The sequence below is a fragment of the Balaenoptera acutorostrata genome, chromosome 4 (genome assembly GCF_949987535.1).
Source record: "Balaenoptera acutorostrata chromosome 4, mBalAcu1.1, whole genome shotgun sequence".
Taxonomy (NCBI): domain Eukaryota; kingdom Metazoa; phylum Chordata; class Mammalia; order Artiodactyla; family Balaenopteridae; genus Balaenoptera; species Balaenoptera acutorostrata.
This window is the reverse complement of record NC_080067.1, coordinates 31,240,204-31,257,773: the sequence shown is the minus strand read 5'-3', so window position 1 is coordinate 31,257,773 and position 17,570 is coordinate 31,240,204.

Genomic DNA, 17,570 nt, shown 5'->3' with positions numbered 1-17,570 from the left:
TTGTTTTTTTTAATATTGAGCTGCATGAGCTGCTTGTATATTTTGGAGATTCATCCTTTGTCAGTTGCTTCGTTTGCAAATATTTTCTCCCATTTTGAGGGTTGTTTTTTCATCTTATTTATGGTTTCCTTTGCTGTGCAAAAGCTTTTAAGTTTCATTACATCCCATTTGTTTATTTTTGTTTTTATCTCCATTTCTCTAGGAGGTGGGTCAAAAAGGATCTTGCTGTGATTTTTGTCAGAGTATTCTGCCTATGTTTTCCTCTAAAAGTTTTATAGTGTCTGGACTTACATTTAGGTCTTTAATCCATTTTGAGTTTATTTTTGTGTATGGTGTTAGGGAGTGTTCTAAATTCATTCTTTTACATGTAGCTGTCCAGTTTTCCCAGCACCACTTATTGAAGAGGCTGTCTTTTCTCCATTGTATATTCTTGCCTCTTTTATCAAAGATAAGGTGACCATATGTGTTTGGGTTTATCTCTGGGCTTCCTATCCTGTTCCATTGATCTATATTTCTGTTTTTGTGCCAGTACCATACTGTCTTGATTACTGTAGCTTTGTAGTATAGTCTGAAGTCAGGGAGCCTGATACCTCCAGCTCCGTTTTTCTTTCTCAAGATTGCTTTGGCTATTCGGGGTCTTTTGTGTTTCCATAAAAATTGTGAATTTTTTTGTTCTAGTTCTGTGAAAAATGCCATTGGTAATTTAATAGGGATTGCATTGAATCTGTAGATTGTTTTGGATAATATAGTCATTTTCACAATGTTGATTCTTCCAATCCAAGAACATGGTATATCTCTCCAACTGTTTTTATCATCTTTAATTTCTTTTATCAGTCTTATAGTTTTCTGCATACAGGATTTTTGTCTCCTTCGGTAGGTTTATTCCTAGGTATTTTATTCTTTTTGTTGCAGTGGTAAATGGGAGTGTGTCCTTAATTTCTCTTTCAGATTTTTCATCATTACTGTATAGGAATGCAAGAGATTTCTGTGCATTAATTTTGTATCCTGCTACTCTACCAGATTCATTGATTAGCTCTAGTAGTTTTCTGGTAGCGTCTTTAGGATTCTCCAAGTATAGTATCATGTCATCTGCAAACAGTGGCGGTTTTACTTCTTCTTTTCCAATTTGTGTTCTTTTTATTGTTTTTTCTTCTCTGATTTCCGTGTCTAAAACTTCCAAAACTATGTTGAATAATAGTGGTGAGAGTGGGCAACTTTGTCTTGTTCCTGATCTTAGTGGAAATGGTTTCAGTTTTTCATCATTGAGAATGATGTTGGCTGTGGGTTTGTCATATATGGCCTTTATTATGTTGAGGTAGGTTCCCTCTTTGCCTACTTTCTGGAGGGTTTTATCATAACTAGATGTTGAATTTTGTCAAAAGCTTTCTCTGCATCTATTGAGATGATTATATGGTTTTTCTCCTTCTGTTTGTTAACATGGTGTATCACATTGATTGTTTTGCCTACATTGAAGAATCCTTGCATTCCTGGGATAAACACCACTTGATCATGGTGTATGATCTTTTTAATGTGCTATTGGATTCTGTTTGCTAGTATTTTGTTGAAGCTTTTTGCATCTATGTTCATCAGTGATATTGGCCTGTAGTTTTCTTTCTTGTGACATCTTTGTCTGGTTTTGGTATCAGGGTGATGATGGCTTCGGAGAATGAGTTTGGGAGTGTTCCTCCCTCTGCCATATTTTGGAAGAGTTTGAGAAGGGTAGGTGTTAAGTCTTCTCTGAATATTTGATAGAAATCACCTGTGAAGCCATCTGGTCCTGGGCTTTTGTTTGTTTGAAGATTTTCAATCACAGTTTCAATTTCAGTGCTTGTGATTGGTCTGTTTATATTTTCTATTTCTTCCTGGTTCAGTCTCGGAAGGTTGTGCTTTTCTAAGAATTTGTCCATTTCTTCCACATAGTCCATTTTATTGGCATATTTTTGCTTGTAGTAATCTCTCATGATCCTTTGTATTTCTGCAGTGTCAGTTGTTCCTTCTTTTTCATTTCTAATTCTGTTGATTTGAGTCTTCTCCCTTTTTTTCCTGATGAGTCTGGCTAATGGTTTATCAATTTTGTGTATCTTCTCAAAGAACCTGCTTTAGGTTTTATTGATCTTTGCTATTGTTTCCTTCGTCTCTTTTTTATTTATTTCTGATCTGATCTTTATGATTTCTTTCCTTTGCTAACTTTGGGTTTGTTGTTGTTGTTGTTGTTCTTCCTTCTCTAATTGCTTTAGGTGTAATGTTAGGCTGTTTATTTGAGATTTTTCTTGTTTCCTGAGGTAGGATTGTATTGCTATAAACTTCCCTCTTAGAACTGTTTTTGTTGCATCCCATAGGTTTTGGGTTGTTGTGTTTTCATTGTCATTTGTTTCTAGGTATTTTTTGATTTCCTCTTTGATTTCTTCAGTGATCACTTGGTTATTAAGTAGTGTGTTGTTTAGCCTCCATGTGTTTGTATTTCTTACAGATATTTTCTTGTAATTGCTATCTAGTCTCATAACGTTGTTGTCAGAAAAGATACTTGATATGATTTCAATTTTCTTAAATTTACCAAGACTCGATTTGTGACCTAAGATATGGTCTATCCTGGAGAATGTTCCATGAGCACTTGAGAAGAAAGTGTATTCCGTTGTTTTTGGATGGAATGTCCTATAAATATCAATTAAGTCCATATTGTTTAATGTATCATTTAAAGCTTGTGTTTCCTTATTTATTTTCATTTTGGATGATCTGTCCATTGGTGAAAGTGGGGTGTTAAAGTCCCCTACTATGATTGTGTTGCTGTCAATTTCCCCTTTATGGCTGTTAGCATTTGCCTTATGTATTGAGGTCCTCCTTTGTTGGGTGCATAAATATATACAATTGTTATATCTCATTCTTGGGTTGACCCTTTGATCATTATGTAATGTCCTTCTCTGTCTCTTGTAATAGTCTTTATTTTAAAGTTTATTTTGTCTGATATGAGAATTGCTACCTCAGATTTCTTTTGATTTCTATTTGCATGGAATATCTTTTTCCATCCCCTCACTTTCAGTCTGTATGTGTCCCTAGGTCTGAAGTGGGTCTCTTGTAGACAACGTATATACGGGTCTTGTTTTTGTATCCATTCAGCCAGTCTATGTCTTTTGGTTGGAGTGTTTAATCCAGTTAATTTAAGGTAGTTATCGATATGTATGTTCCTATTACCATTTTCTTAATTGTTTTGGGTTTGTTTTTGTAGGTCTTTTCCTTCTCTTGTGTTTCCGGCCTAGAGAAGTTCCTTCAGCATTTGTTGTAAAGCTGGTTTGGTGGTGCTGAATTCTCTTAACTTTTGCTTGTCTGTAAAGATTTTAATTTCTCCGTCGAATCTGAATGAAATCCTTGCTGGATAGAGTAATCTTGGTTGTAAGTTTTTCCCCTTCATCGCTTTAAATATGTCCTGCCACTCCCTTCTGGCTTGCAGAGTTTCTGCTGAAAGATCAGCTGTTAACCTTATGGGGATTCCCTTGTATGTTATTTGTTGCTTTTCCCTTGCTGCTTTTAATATTTTTTCTTTGTATTTAATTTGTGATAGTTTGATTAGTTTGATTTGAGTCTTGGCATGTTGCTCTTTGGGTTTATCCTGTATAGGACTCTCTGCACTTCCTGGACTTGATTGACTATTTCTTTTCCCATGTTAGGGAAGTTTTCCACTGTAATCTCTTCAAATATTTTCTTAGACCCTTTCTTTTTCTCTTCTTCTTCTGAGACCCCTATAATTCGATTGTTGGTATGTTTAATGTTGTCCCAGAGGACTCTGAGACTGTCCTCAATTCTTTTCATTCTTTTTTCTTTATTCTGTCCCCTGGCAGTTATTTCCACCATTTTATCTTCCTGTTCACTTATCCTTTCTTCTACCTCAGTTATTCTGCTATTGATTCCTTCTAGAGTATTTTTAATTTCAGTTATTGTGTTGTTCGTCACTGTTTGTTTGCTCTTTAGTTCTTCTAGATTCTTGTTAAATGTTTCTTGTATTTTCTCCATTCTGTTTCTGAGATTTTGGATCATCTTTACTATCATTACTCTGAATTCTTTTTCAGATAGGTTGCCTGTTTTGTCTCCATTTATTTGGTCTTGTAGGTTTTTACCTTGCTCCTTCGTCTGTAACATTTTTTTTTTATCGTTTCAGTTTGTTTGGTTTTTTTTTTGATGGGGGGGCTGTATTCCTGTCTTACTGGTTGTTTGGCCTGAGGTGTCCAGCACTGGAGTTTGCAGGCAGTTGGATAGAGCTGGGTCTTGGTGCTGAGATTAGGTCCTCTGGGAGACCTCACTCTGATTAATATTCCCTGGGGTCTGAGGTTTTTCGTTAGTCCAGTGGTTTCAACTTGGAGCTCCCACCACAGGAGCTCGGGCCTGACCTCCGGCCTGGGAACAAAGATCCCGCAAGCTGGTGGCTGGGGGTTTCTCCCGTCCCCTTAGGTGCCCATGGTCCCCCACCAGTGCCTGGTAGGTGCCCTAGTTGTGCAGAGACATGAATTCTGTGTCCGCCTAGTCTGCCATCTTGACTCTGCCCCTCCTTTACTTCTTTTTAAAATAAATTTTATTAGGTATCAGGAAAGGCATATTCTTTGATCCAGTCTCATTTTATTATCCTTATTTTTGTTTTGATTTTAAGTTAATATAATAGACGAATAAATACATGTAATGAATGATTTTAACTATATATTTTTTGTAGCCAAGATTTTTGTTTTAATGTTCCATAACTTTTAGATTTTATTGTTTAAATATTTATATATTATATATATTTTATTTTCCTGTTTGCAACCTTATTTTGTTTCAAAATAAAAATGGGAATTAGTATAATAACAGGGGATCTGAATATCAATATACAATACGTAATTTTAATTATTTCAATTAGATAAATTTTCCTTCTTTTCCTTTTTCCTATCTACTGTTCTGTATTTTCCCCTCATTTCTCCCTTTCTACTTTTTCCCCTTATTTTCTCCTTTATTATCTCCCAATTACCAAAATTTATTAAGCATATATTATATCCCTCAGGGTTAAATATACAAAAATGGAAAAGATGTACAAAAAGCAATAACTGCTTTTGAGAGCCAACAATTCATAATAAATAAAAACATATGTACCTTTCAATAATTTATTAATTCATGTATTGATTTGTGGATTTATTGTTTTATTCAGACTGTTCCAGAAATTTCCATGTAGCTTGTCAATAAATCAAAATGGTGCATTTAGTGCAAATAAGTACTTCACTCTATTGATTTTAGGTGCGACCTTCACTGTTCTGATCTTTAACTTCTTTGGCTGAGGTTTGAAATCAGACCAAATTATATCAAAATTAATACAAATATCAATTCTTACCAATGTCAAGGTAAATACAAGTGAAATTTTTGTTGATATCTCTGTTTAGGAGAATGGCATGAAAGTTTAAATCTTAGATTTCAAGAAGATAACTGAAATCTGATTACATGCGTTCCAAAACATTCTCCTTTCACGTTCTCTGAATATGTAGGTTCAGTATTTTTTAATTTGCCAAGTTCTAACTTTGAATTTAAATTATGGTTTGAATTTTTAAGTATTATTCCTGAGTTTTTTATTTTTTACAAAATTGAATTTGACAGCATGAAAATGTGTTTATAACTAAAACACATTTAATGAGTGCATTAATACGGAGCAATTAGCACTTGGAATTCTCCATCAAAATGTAATTATGATTATTATTTGGCAAAGTTAGATCATAATTACTTAAATGAATAGCTAAAATGTTAATTAAACAATAGAAAATTTGGATACAGATTGAAAATAGAACTACTTTACTTTACATAAAATGCACTTGACTTAAATTTCTCTGGTCTTTGGTATTTCACTTGAACAAAGATCGTGAATTAATTTGATTAATATTTCAAAACGTATCCAGTATTTTTTTTTTTTTTTTTTGGTTGAAAAGGATGTGAGTAATATGAAATAGAATAGGAAAGGATTGGAATCAGGACTGGACCAAATATAATTTCCATGTTAGGTTTTCAGTTGAAGTTTTGGCTTAATTGCTAACAATCTAAGCCATTGAATTTGAGAGTGAAAAACCAAGATGATTTATGTAAACCTTGAAAAAAAGTGAACTAATAAAGTTTTGGTTTTTATTTACTTACACTGTCCCTTATCTCTTTAACTTCTGTTGAACAACATAAATACTACAATATGACATATTTACCAGTGTCCTAAAGTCAGACAAAACTTCACTAAGGTTAGCAATCAAGTTAGGAACACTTATGTTGTGCTAAGTGATTTGCATACATGTAATATTTATAATACAATAATCTTCACAATATGATACAATAACACTTAAAATTAAATTTTACAAATTTAATCTTTTCTGTTAGTAAATATTCTTATTGCCAATTTAAATATCTGGACATTGAAGTACAGAGAAGCTACAGGTTTTTCTGACATCCAAACATCAACTATTAGCTATTGTGATGTATCAATTTACAGTAGAACATTTAAAATGGAAGAATTTCATTTATTAATAAGAACCTGTCTGTTTTACAACTTGATGCTTATAGAATTTCACCATGTTGTGAATGGCTAGGTGAATTGGGTAGTTATTTGAAAGCCCTAAAGTTGAACAGTTTTGATTACATCAGAAGTGCTCTGCTTCAGATAACATAATTATGCACATCATAATTACCTATAGGTCAGATCCAATGGGTGGCCTCATCTCCCAGGATTTTATAGATAAATGCACACAGTTTTTAAATCAATTCTGAGATAACTGTAATGGTAAATTATTGAGTTTATAAGGGCAGGCAAATGGGAAATGTGCATTCACAATCCTCATTTAGAAATGGAAATATGTGATACGGGGAAGGAAAAAATAGGTTTTGCACAGAATCCAAATTATTTAACCCAGTCTATTTTTTTCTGCAAAGGAAATCAGGTTTATAGACAGGCTCTCTTTGATGCTGATAACAGTGTAATGCTTAGGTTAAATGAGTGAAAAATCAGTTTTTGCACCACTGACTATGCAGAATCTAGTCACTAACTTCAATGCATTTAATTTCCATTCTGTGCTATCGGTACAGACAAACCAGATAAATGAAAGTATATCCCTGGGATATAGCTTTGGTTCATCCTTTAATTTTTCTTATCTCTAGAGGTGGTGATTATATTTTATCCAAAGCAAACAAGATTCTCACATCTAAAAAATGTCTACAGTTTTCCTATATAAAGTGATACCACACGTTGTTCTGCTTATTATTCCTGCATCACCCATGCAGCACTTGTCTGTTTTAATGATGTATGTTTACCTCAGTGATTGTTAATCTAATGATGGAATATGTCCCTGGAGGTTACAGGTACCATTTTCTGAGTCTCTTGCCTACAGGCTGAATTACAAGATGATTGATATCGTAAATATTTTTTATTCTTAACTAAAATATGTGCACATTTATAATAATAGGAAGCTATAGCTATGATCCTAATAAGAGCACTTTCCAGGTAAGCATGTTTCTGCCTTTGCAGAAATGGTCATTTTTTTATACAATTCAATCTCTTTCACTGACATTGAGCTCTTTCAGAAGACAGAGAAGCCAGGAAAATAAAAATGTCAGCAACTTATGCATTCTGATTTCACTCCCAGCTGAATGTCAATGTAAATATAATAAATATACATTATGTAAATATATTTAAATCTGAGACATACATATTTACATGTAAATTGAGATAATTTGCATGTTAGATTCTGAATGTCAGTCATTAAAATCCACTGATTTTCTGACCCAACGCTGCCATTCAGAATGATGTATGCATGTGTTTGTTAATTAACCATTTACTAAGTACACAAAGGGTGATAATGCTGACCCAGGTGCACACAGTAATTTGCAGGATGGTTCTCTTCTGAAGGAGCTGGCAATTGGAGTGTGGGGTAACTGAGATGGAGAGGTGGGGGGAGATATAGATAAATATAGAACTGAAATAGGAAAATAGAAAAACAAAGGTCGAAAGGGAGAATGTAAATGTGCATGAATCAAAGAGACTCAAGTTTCCAAAGAAATCTATGTTATGATGATGTCAGGGAGGAAGAAATTTTCCTCTACCCTTCTAGGTTCTCTAGTTGGTCTAAAAATTAAATTGACATGAGATAGATTAACAGGAGACAATCAAAATTTAGTAATATGTATACATGGGAGAGACCCATGAAAACTGAGTAACTCGCCAAAATGGCTGAAATCCTCATCTTAAATACCATCTTCAGCTAAAGACAAAAGAGGATGTTGGGGGCTGTGGTTTGGGACATCAAAGGAGAGGAAAGCAAATCACATGGAGATGGAAAAGCAAATATTTGGTAAACAGTTGTTTGCTGGACCATGCAGACACAACTGGGACACACAGTGGACTCTGATTGCTGGGTCCTCCCTAGTTCTCTTCACCACTTCCAGACCATATTCTTTGCAGAGATCTCTGGTGACAGCTCTATTCTGGGAACAGGACCTTTATCTAAATTCTTTTAGGCTGTTAGAAGGGAGGTAACAAAAAGAGATTCCTGAGTCTTCTGTTTCTTAAGTATAACCAGCCTAAATTAATTTTCATGCCAAAGATACACATTTTGGGGTGGTAAAGTTTGGCCCCCTAGAATGACTTTTAACATCTGGTCTTAAAGGAATGGTCAAGATTCTGTCATGTAAGAGTTAACAATCTGCCAGGAGTACTCACTGGTATCATCTTAGTTCAGATTTTCAACATTCATCCCATGTATTATTAAAGCAGTCTTCGTTGTATTTTCCTTGTCTTCTTCAAGTATGATTTTCCATTATCTATTCCACATATTACCTACACGTACTACCTACATCTTTCTAAACACAAATATAATCATATAATATACCTCTTTAAAAGAATCCATTGGTTCCTCAATGCCTTCATCTTCAAATTCAAACTCTTTTAAACACTTCTTCTTAACCCCACTCTTTTATACACACCAGGCCTTAGCTTCTGCCATCCTTTGACTCACACCCTATAATTCTGTCATCCCAAATTACTTGACATTCCCCAAACTTACCTGACTTTTTTTTTAAAGGAAATCTTATTTTATTTTATTTTATTTTTTATAGCTACTTTTTAAATTAATTAATTAATTAATTTTTTTTTTGGCTGTGTTGGGTCTTCGGTTCGTGCGAGGGCTTTCTCTAGTTGCGGCAAGCGGGGGCCACTCTTCATCGCAGTGCGGGGACTGCTCTTCATCGCGGTGCGCGGGCCTTTCACTATCGCGGCCCCTCCCGTTGTGGGGCACAGGCTCCAGACGCGCAGGCTCAGTAGTTGTGGCTCACGGGCCCAGCTGCTCCGCGGCATGTGGGATCCTCCCAGACCAGGGCTCGAACCCGTGTCCCCTGCATTAGCAGGCAGATTCTCAACCACTGCGCCACCAGGGAAGCCCTTACCTGACTTTTGTTTGTTTGTGTTTGGATTCTCCTAGAATATCCCTTTCTTGCTTTATCATGTGAATATATCCTACATTCCCTTTAGGCTCAGGTCAAGAGTAATCTTTTGTGCAAACTCTTTATCCCTATTCTCCCCAAGCATGTCCACACTACTACATCCTCTTCCCCAGGTTCCCTGTGGTACCAGAAAGCTCCAGTGGCAGAGGAATATTCCCATTCTTCTGTGTTTGTAAAGGACCATCCTACCCTCAAAAGTTCAGATAAAACTCACCTCATTTTTCCTCAATATCTCAGATGAGACCTGTCTCCATCCTTCCTCTTGACACCTTTTTTATAAAAGCCCAGGTTTTTTCCATATTTTTTGAAATGTTCCTCACTAATGAATGTTCTCTATATTGCAATACTTTGAATACAGTCATCTCCTTAGTTATCTTGGGCCTGTTGTCTTTCACACTGGGCAAATCCGGTCTCTGTCAGTGAGTTTATCGGAGACTTGTCGTGTTTTGCTGTAAACTGTTGATTTGCTTGCCTGTCATCCTCACTAGACTGAAAATTCCTTGAGAGTTGAGAAAATGTCTCTTTATATATATTCCCACGTGTACTCAATGCAGTGCTTGAGTACACATAGCAGGTGACAAATAAACCTTTGACAGCCACTAAGTGAGAGCTTGCTGTATGTTCACTCTTCTCTTTTACTACAGGAAGAACATCAAGGCTGCCTCTTTTCCTGATCAGAGTCATTTTAACACTCTGAAATAGGCTCAGCCTATCCATCCATACCTTCTCCTAAAATGATTACAGAGAAGTTTATTTCCACCATATACAAAAATGGTAATTTCAGCTGTTTACTAATGTCCTTTGTGGTTCATAGACGATTAGTACATAAAAAAATAACCCTTACAAGTGTCATTCATTATATGCCAGAGTCACACAATGTTGAAATATGAATGGCAGTGAGACATCAAAAATGACAAGGTTTAATAGATTTGAGAAAGTGTGAAAGAAAGATCTTTCCAGAAATCTAATTTCTGTTGAATTATACAAAGTAGTGGGAAATCAAACTTCAAGAAAAATACATAAAACTGAGGCCAATATAACCTTAGAAAGTGGCAAAAATTTAGAATTAAAGAAAGATGATGATTTATCACTTCATCCACGAAGAAAGTAAAGAATAATTTAAAATGAAGAATTTAGTTGGCTTTACACAGTGGATTCTTTATTTAGAGCTTGTTAAGTACCATTCGTACTTTGACAGTTCACACACAACTCTGGGGTTTCAAGACTTGTAATAACTTGTACTTTACAAGGCATAATTGTGTGGTGGTAGGTTTCTATCCAGGAGGCTTACCTACTAGTGAGTGAACCTAGCTTACCACACAGCATTTAGCATTTACCACACAGTATAGAGACAAGATTCTTTGGTCTCAAATCATCATTGTAAATACATCTGTTCTCTTAAAGTCAAGCAACTAAATAACATGATGGTGAATGTGTGTATCCCTTCCTGTGTGTGGAGGTCTGTGACTAAAATATTATCCTGGAAAAAAGTGTTAAGTATTTTTTTCTATTACTGACATATTTCATGAGAATGCTTGCAGGTTTGAAGATAGAATGGCTTTGCAGATTTGTATTTTTAAATGTAAAATTTGCATATTGTAAAATGCACAGATCCCATGCAGTGAAATGCACAGTGTACAGTACAATGAGTTTTGACAAATGCATAACCATGTAACCTAAACCCCTATGTATCTTTGGAGAAGTAGATACCAGTGGGATTAGAAGTACAAGAGATTGATTGGGGGAAATACCTATGAAGGATAAAGGGGAGGAGGGTGGAGTGGGCAGGGACAGCCTGACATCAATGAAAGGAGAGGGTTAGAAAGGATTAGGTAAATGGGTAAATGTTGCAGACCATAGCAGAGTGTGTTTTTATTTCTCTTCTAGAAATACCAAGGTTTAGTTGATCGGTCATAGAGTAGGTGTATGATTAACTTTATAAGAAACCATGAAACAGTTTCCTAAAGGGTTGTAGCATTTTCTCCTCTCACCAGCGATGACATGTCCTATTGCTCGGCATCTGTGCAAGTATTTGGTGTTATTGATCTTTATAATTATAGCCTTTCTAGTAGTTTTAATTTATATTTCCAGTATGAATAATGATATTGAACAACTTTTCCTGTACTTATTGGTCATTCTTATGTCATCTTTCTGTCATGTGTTTAAGCCTTTCTCCTATTTTTAATTGTTTTATTATTGTTGATTTGTAGTAATTCTTTACATGTTTTGTACATAAATCCTTGGTCAGATATATTTACTTCAAAAACATCTCACCCAGTCTATGGCTTGCGTTTTTATTATAGTAACATTACCTTTAATGAAGACAAATTGTTTTTTAAATTTTGATGTTCAATTTATCAATTTTTTTCTGTAATGGTTAGTACTTTTTGTGTCTTCTCTACAAAATCTTTGCCTACTCCAAGGTCATAAAATATTCTAAGAGTTGGCAACTACAGACTGTAGTTCAGCTGCCTCTTTTTGTAAATAAAGTTTTATTGGAACCCAGCCAGCCAGGCCATTTATTTACTTTTTGTCTGTGGCTGTTTTTGTGTTACAATTGCATAGTTGAGTAGTTTTCACAAATTTTAAAAAAGTGAGATGAGCAGAAGCATTAAAACATTACCAAATGACGGGCAATTTAGACATGAGAGAAGGTTTCCATAGGGATTTCAAAGAGAAAAATAACTTCAAAGACCAGAAATAATCCTTACCCAAAGAGCTTGGTTCCTTCTTGTTGGAAGAAGCCAAAGTGTGTCTGTGGCCAGAAATTCTCACTAAAAGGGGACTGTAGAACTGTCTACTTCCTTCAAGCTGATCTTATTTTCAAACAAAAAGTGGCAGGTTTCTATACTTAAGATGCTAAGTCTTTAGAAGTCTGGTTTTAATAACCTAACATTTATTATATATTTTTAACTTGTAAAATAATCCCCATTACCTTGTGATGTGTTTTCTTTTTTGTAGATTTAGATTGCATTTCATGCTCAGATCAGCTATTTGTTCTTATCTAACGTTTCCTCATAAAATTAGATCATTTCTCCATCTCCCCTTATCCTACATTAAGTATATGTACATTACATATATTAGTATCTATATGTATAATAGTTTTTTAAAAACAAAGTTTCAAATTTTCTCATACTACACTCAGATAGTCAAAGAATATATAGTTTATTTGCTATAATTTATGTAACTTTCTTCATGAGCTTCAACTCTGCTGGCTAAAGGAAAATATTAAATTTTAATATTTGCAATCATTTTTCTGTTACTGTGGATTGCAGATAGATTTTCTGTTAATGTAGATCATCTTTTTGGATTAAATGCCCATTCTTTCAGAATCATTTCCCACTTTCGCATTTGAGGGAAAGAGACAAACCGTTGGCCTTGTGCTGTTTTGTGCATTGGCAAATATCTACTCAGAAGTGTTTGCTTTATCTGATTCCTGAGGGGTTTTTGCCCTCCAGTCTGCTATTGAATATTATAACTAGTAGTGCTTTATTAGTCCTCTAGGTCTGTCATGACAAAATACCACTTCCAAAATACAATAATGGGACTGGCATATGATAGACATTTCTATTCCAAAAAGGAAAAATCACAAGGAAGGAAGGGTCCCAAGCAAGTCTGAAACCCAGCAGGGCAAATTTTATTAGATTTAAAGGCTTGATAATTATGCTCTTTGGCTTGATGCTCTGCTTTTGTGGCCCACCAGGAAGATGACCTTGACTTCAAGGCCCACCAGTGTACCAGTGTAGGGGCCCCACCCCTTCTGCACTGGGCATAGGTGGCTTGGTTCTCTGAAACCAAGCAGGTGGCCCCTCCCTCTGGAACTGAGGAGAATAAAGCTCTCCCAACATACTGGACTTGTGCCCTCTGGTTTCCTGGTGACAGTGGCAGCTCTGCTGACCTTTGAGATGCTTTTGGGATCATTCACCCATTTTCTTGAATGAAAAAGCATATTTGCAGCTGGGTAGTTTTATCGGCTCATCCTGTAGGACCCCAGAAGTCTAACAGCCTTCTTTTATTTTGAACCACCTTTGTCCCCTTTAAGCTAAGCTGGCACTTTTCTGCTAGTATAAAATTCCCAAAAGCCTTTTTGGCCTTCCATGCAACTCATAAACCATCAGACAACGGGGTTGTCCATAGACCTTTCCTAGATAGCTGCATCCCTATTCCTGCTTCTGCTGAGATGATTGACTGGATTCATGAGGCTTAACCTCTTTAGCAAATGGTTGTCCAGCCATACTCTTGATGTTCCCTCCAGAATACTGTAAATCAACTATACTTCAATTAAAAAAAAATAATAAAATACTATTGATAGCGCCACCACCCCAAATGCAAGATGCAGTATGAGTATGCTGAGAATTTTCCAAATCTCCAAGTTCTGGTTTCTTTCTGCTTAAGAAGTCCTTCTTCAGTTTCTCTCTCTCCTCTTACATTTTATTCTCAGTAGCAGGGAGAAACCAGGCTTCACCTTTAATACTTTGCTTAGAAATCTTGTCTACTCAATATCCAAGTTCATAACTTACAAATTCTACTTTCTGCACAATATCTGAACAAAATTTTATTAAGTTCTTTACCACTTTTTAATAGGATTATCTTTTCAGCAGTTTTCAATAACATGTTCTTCATTTCCATCTGAAACTTCATCAAAATTGCCTTTCATGTCCATATTTCTACCAAAAATCTCTTTAAGATAATCTAGGCTTTTTCTAATGTGCACTTCAAAACTCTTTTAGCCTCTACTATTACTCAGTTCCAAAGCCACTTCCACATTTTCATGTATTTGTTACAGCAGCACACCACTCCCTGATAACAAAATCTGTTTTAGTTTGCTAAGACCATAACAAAGTACCACAGACTGGGTAGTTTAAACAACATAAATTAATTTTCTTCAATCCTGGAGGCTAGCTCTCCAAGATCAAGGTGCAATTGCTTTCTTCTGAGGCCTCTCTCCTTGGCTTGTGGATGACCACCTTCTCTCTGATCTTCCATCTGTACATGTTTTTGTCCTAATCTCCTCATTTATAAAGATACCAGTCATATTGGGTTAAAGCCACCCTAATGACCTCATTTTTACTTAATTATCTTTTTAAAGACCCTATATCTCCAAATACAGTTGTAGTCTGAAGGCCTGGATCATATACATTTTGGGAGAATGCAATTCAACCCATAACAATTATCCATAATGCCCAAAATTTATTTCAGGTCTTTGGTCCTTGATAATGCTTGAGTCCTGCTAGCTCAGTAGACCCTTCTGATTCTCTGTCTTTGTCCTTTACCCAATTCTTGCCTTAAATGACTCACCTCATGTCTTGCCATTATGTATTCCCATGCAATCCTTCCCTTTGGTGTCATCACCTTCCTGAGAAATGTGAAAAATTCTGGGTATCTCCTCGACATAAGAACTAAAGAAGGTCTGGGAGTAAAAAAACTAGGGACTTCTGGTTTGATCCTGTTACTTGGCTAAGGCTACCTCATTTTAGAGTGAGACAACCTTGTTTAGCTATATACTCCCACAGTCCCAAATGTGGCAACCATTTGACTCTATTCCTCCAGCTGGGGCCAAATGCATTCTATCATCATCATTTCCTTTAACTTACTTTAAACATATATATTTTTTCTCTCAGCCTCTCACATATCAAAGGTAGGTCCAAGGAGGGTGTTATTGAATTCAGGTATCTGAACCCTGCTTCTCCAAACTATGTTTGTCTTCTTCCTCAGATTCCCCAGGTGAAAGAGGTATGATGGATTTTCTACTTTCTTTAGGTCATGTTAACTTTCTACCTTAGGGCAGGTGGCCTCATGTCCATCATGGGCCAAGGGAATATACTCTTTATGAAATAAATTCTCAGATATGAGTCTTTAGGGCTTGATTTTTGATAAGTGAAATGGAAACTAAATGAATTTAGAAAATCTATTCTTTCTCAGAAAAGCTTGGTTTTGAAACCATTTTTAAATTAAAATATTCCATTTGCTAGTCCAAAATGTAATAAAAGATAATCTTTCTTTTTGTGTTCTTGATAAAATACTTCCTTCCAAACACTCACTGAAAATTTCCCCAAAGCATATGCAAACTTCAGATGGAGTAAATACAAAGAAGAAAGTCACATTTCACTGGTATTATACCCACTATGCTTTTCATTGTATGTCTAATTCTATCATGCCATATGACATATTTTTCTGGAAATTAACCAGGGAAAATAATAGATATATTAAGCAAAGTTATTTTTGCTCACATAGTCGTATTAAAGGCATTTGGAGAAACATTTCTTAGATGAGACCCTTACCACTAATACTGAGTGCTCAACACATTGTTCAAAAGTTGTTATTGCTTAGTCACATATTTTGTTTAGGCTCCACTTTTTTCCTGTGGGAGTACAATATATCCATGTTTAACAACATCAGTATATCCCTCGCTAGAAGGATCTTGGATCCAGGTGTTTGGAACTTGAATCAGCCAATGAAAATTAAAAGACTATGGAGCCAAGTTTTCAGCTGTAGATTTCATTTTACAAATTGTAACTTTTACTTTTGCTATGAATCTCACCTCCAAAATTGCATACACAGCTAATTAAGCCACCAGGTGGCTTATTGCAAGACTATTTAATTGCTTGCATCTTATTTTGAGGGCAATGGTTATAATTATCAAGTTGCAAGTGAAATTAAGTATGATGCCATTTCCCTGCCAAATGAATTGTGATTAGAAAAGGAAGCTAACTTAGGCCAAGTTGGAATACTAGGACTAGTGTTAGATAAAATGCAGTGATTGCTTTTCAATTTCTCATTGCAGTCTCATTCTTAAGCTCTATGCCAATTTGAATGGCAAAAACATATAACATCACAAGTTAGATTCTTCCTGTTTGTTTGCTATTTTTCAGTTATAAATTAATCACATTGGGAGATGCATAGTTCTCAGAAATTTCCCAAATATGTTCTTTAGATCAAAGGTTTAGAAGCCCATTAACAGATATATTTTACAGATTGATTTTCAAGACCAAATAAGTTTGAGAATTCTGCATTAGATAAGAAAAATCATAGCTATTATTTAAAATATTTCCCCATAGTATACCTACAAAGGTATGCAGCATTTCAAAATTTATTTGAGCAAGGAAACCATTTTTCTTAGAACATCTTAGAAATAGGGTGAAAGAAGGCAACACTAAGTTTCAATGAATCTATTTTAGAAAATGTTGCATTGACTCATGTCTTATTGTTTATTGATAAAGCCCACAAAATGAGAGGTCTAGGTCAATAAGTGTTATCAGGAAAAAAATGCTTATTGTAAAATGCTTAAATGTCAAATCAGCTCTTCTGTCAATAGTATAATTTTTAAGTGATTAATTGGCTTGTGTTCTTAAGTGTAAAAAGAGATTTCAAATATAATTTAAAACTAGGGTAGTCTATCAGTTTATAAAATTGAGTAGTAAACCATTGCTCTGATTGAATTTCTTTTCTAAAGTTCTTTAAGAAATATTTATTTTTAGATTAAACTTATTTTACCTACCAAAAGGAAAACAATTTTCAAAAGTGTAATATAATTTTCAGCCATTCACACCTCTCAATTAATCTACAACTCATTCTTGAGACAAAGTTTTGATATAGAGTGAAGAAAGGGGATAATCCATCTCCTAATTTCCTGAAAGGTCACTGGCACTTGGAAGAAACAGAGGGTGGTGAGTTTATAGATTCTTTCCTGTTCAAATGCCCAAATTCTAGCTTTCCTGTGGGAACAAATGAAAAATAAAGCTGTCAAACTCTGTATCATGCATTTGAATTTCTTATAGACATTGTAGATATAAAACTTGGTAAACTTTGGACACATTTATGATCTTATTAAATGTCAATGGTTTAAAGAATAAAAGTGAAAAATGAGCTGTCAAAAATTCTGCCTTTATGAACTTTTATTCATCTCAAAAATGTAATTTTTAAGGCAACACTGACAGATTAGTTTTCCTAATAATTTCTTAGAATAGCTTTAGTCACATCAACTTATGAGAAAGATAAAACCATGCAACATTTCCCACTCCTTAGGTAGTGAAGCTAAATAAAAGTTGATTTCGGTCAAAGAAAAAAATCCAAAAGAGTATTAAAGCAATAATATG